Source organism: Bison bison, unplaced genomic scaffold (assembly GCF_000754665.1).
Source record: "Bison bison bison isolate TAMUID 2011002044 unplaced genomic scaffold, Bison_UMD1.0 scf7180017864472, whole genome shotgun sequence".
NCBI classification, from domain to species: domain Eukaryota; kingdom Metazoa; phylum Chordata; class Mammalia; order Artiodactyla; family Bovidae; genus Bison; species Bison bison.
In genome coordinates this window covers 8215875-8218859 of record NW_011495033.1, presented here as the reverse complement: position 1 = coordinate 8218859, position 2985 = coordinate 8215875, and positions in this window count along the sequence as shown.

The following is a 2985-nucleotide window of genomic DNA, read 5'->3' as shown; positions in this document are numbered from 1 at the left end:
TCCATTACTGACATGGGCATAGCCCCACATCCCCAACAATTGGGGGAGTTGTTGAAGTCCTCATAAGAATGTGCCCATGAGATGAAGACGTGGTCCTGTGCAGGAACAGTGGTCAGGTTCAGAATTGCCTTGGTGAGGCCAAGTAGCAGGAGTCGTTTACCCAGCTCCATCCTGTAGAGGGCTTGTCCGGGACCTCGTTTTCTTCTTCCTCTTCAGGATGATCTTGGTTTCCCGTGGGTCGGTGGGGTCCTTCTAGGTGGTCCACTTGGTGTCTTCCGGGTCAGTGTGGTATGCCTTCTTTGCTCTGGTGTGATGGATCCAAGGGGCAATGCCTGCAACTTTAACTGCGGCAGGGGTGGTTAAAACAACAGTATAAGGATCTTTCCATCGGGGAGGAGGGGGCGGCTAGTGTGACATGTTTCTAATCTTTCACCCATACCTGGTGTCCTGGTATAAACTCATGCATTTGCTCCCCCAAGGGGAAGGGTATTCTTTCTTGCACAAACTTAGTTACTTGATTAATTACCTTGCCTAGTTGTTCCATCTGCTGTGATATCCCATCTCCTCTTACCTGAAGTATATCAGTTGTTACCTGTCTTTTCATGGGAGGAGGCCTCCAATACACAATTTCGTAGGGAGAGTAGCCGTGGGACTGTTGCAGGAAGGGGGACCCCTTCCAGGGCCCAAAACTGGGCTCTTGCCTAACACTCGGAAACGAATTGCCCGAGGAGACTCATGTGCTGACAAAGCAAGAGACTTTATTGGTAAACGGCACCCGGGTGGAGAGCAGTAGGGTAAGGGAACCCAGGAGAACTGCTCTGCCGTGTGGCTCGCAGTCTCAGGTTTTATGGTGATTGGATTAGTTTCCGGGTGATCTTTGGCCAATCATTCTAATTCAGAGTCTTTCCTGGTGGTGCACGCATTGTTCAGCCAAGATGGATGCTAGCGAGAGGGATTCTGGGAAGTGGACGGACACGCGGTGTCTCCTTTTGACCTTTCCCGTACTCTTCCGGTTGGTGGTGGCTTATTGGTTCTGTATTCCTTACCAGGATCTCCTGTCATAAAACAACTCATGCAAATGGTTACTATGGTGCCTGGCCAGGGTGGGCGGTTTCAATCAGTGTGCTTCCCCTAACAGGACCGTGGGGTCATCCTGAGTTTGAGCAAGGCTATGGGAAATAAATCTACCCAGGAACAGTCAGTTTCTATGATCCATTTAGAAAGTGTCTCCTTTAGCATCCGGTTAGTTCGTTCTACCATTCCTGAGCTCTGAGGCCGGTAGGCAGTGTGTAACTTCCATTTTATATTCATGGCTTTACTTACTTGTATCAGATCCGATATGAAGGCTGGGCTGTTATTTGATCCTATGCTGGTGGGGAATCCAAATCGAGGAACTGTTTCCCTAAGTAGGCTCTGAGCCACTTCTGATGCTCTTTCAGTTCAGGTGGGGAAGGCTTCTACCCATCCTGAGAAAGTGCATACCAAGACCAACAGATAACGAAGATGGCAATATGGTTTCATCTCAGTAAAGTCCACTTCCAGATGTTCAAAAGGAAGGGTACCTTTTAATTGGATGCCTGGGGGTTTGGGGCTGCACCCTGGAGTGGTGTTAATCTGAGAGCAGGCGTTGCAATTCTGGGATTCCATTCTACATAGAGAAGAGAGGCGAGGAACCAGAAAATACCTTCAGATCAATTCCTCCAATTTGTCATGTCCTAGGTGGGTCATACGATGAGCTTGGCTCACCAGAGAGGGGGTCATCTTCGGGCACTAGTAGATCACCACCTGGTAGCTCCCACCATCCTTTGTCTGTTTTGGTGGCTCCCTCCGCTTCAGCTAGTTGGTTTTGAGCCTCCATGTATGTTGGGGAGTCTAGGGCCAGCTCGGGTAGCTCAGCTAGGACAAATGTCCTCATGGGGATTTCCCCGGATTCCTTTCTGTCCTCGGCTGCCCGTCTGGCGGTCTCATCAGCCAGCCTATTTCCTCGAGCCTGTGGGGGTGTCTTCCTTCTGGTGCCCATGGCAGTGCATGAATGCTACCTCCGTGGGGCTCCAGACAGCATCTAGCAGAGTCAGAATCTCCTCCTTATTCTTAATGTCCTCTCCACTGGCTGTTAGAAGGCCCCTCTCCCGGTATAGTGCCCCATGTACGTGGGGTGTAGTGAAAGCATACTGGGAGTTGGTATAGATGTTCACTTTCTCACCCTTTGACAATTGTAGCACCCAGACTAAGGCCCATAACTTTGCTTGTTGGGCTGAGCTGACCAGTGCAGTGGTAAGGAGCTGGCCTAGATAACAGTCCTCTCTGTGACTACAGCATAGCCTGACAGTCGCTGTCTTAGCTTTACCAGGCTGGTGCCATCAGTATAGAGAGTCCAGTCAGGATTTGAAATTGGCCTGTCTTGGAGGTCTGGATGGCTAGCATCAGATCAGATCAGATCAGTCGTTCAGTCATTTCTGACTTTTGCGACCCCATGAATTGCATCACGCCAGGCCTCCCTGTCCATCACCAACTCCCGGAGTTCACCCAGACTCACGTCCATCGAGTCAGTGATGCCATCCAGCCATCTCATCCTCTGTCGTCCCCTTCTCTTCTTGCCCCCAATCCCTCGCAGCATCAGAGTCTTTTCCAATGAGTCAACTCTTCGCATGAGGTGGCCAAAATACTGGAGTTTCAGCTTCAGCATCATTCCTTCCAAAGAAATCCCAGGGCTTATCTCCTTCAGAATGGACTGGTTGGACCTCCTTGCAGTCCAAGAGACTCTCAAGAGTCTTCTCCAACAACACAGTTCAAAAGCATCAATTCTTCGGTGCTCAGCCTTCTTCACAGTCCAACTTTCACATCCATACATGACCACAGGAAAAACCATAACCTTGACTAGACGAACCTTTTTTGGCAAAGTAATGTCTCTGCTTTTGAATATGCTATCTAGGTTGGTCATAACTTTCCTTCCAAGGAGTAAGAGTCTTTTAATTTCATGGCTGC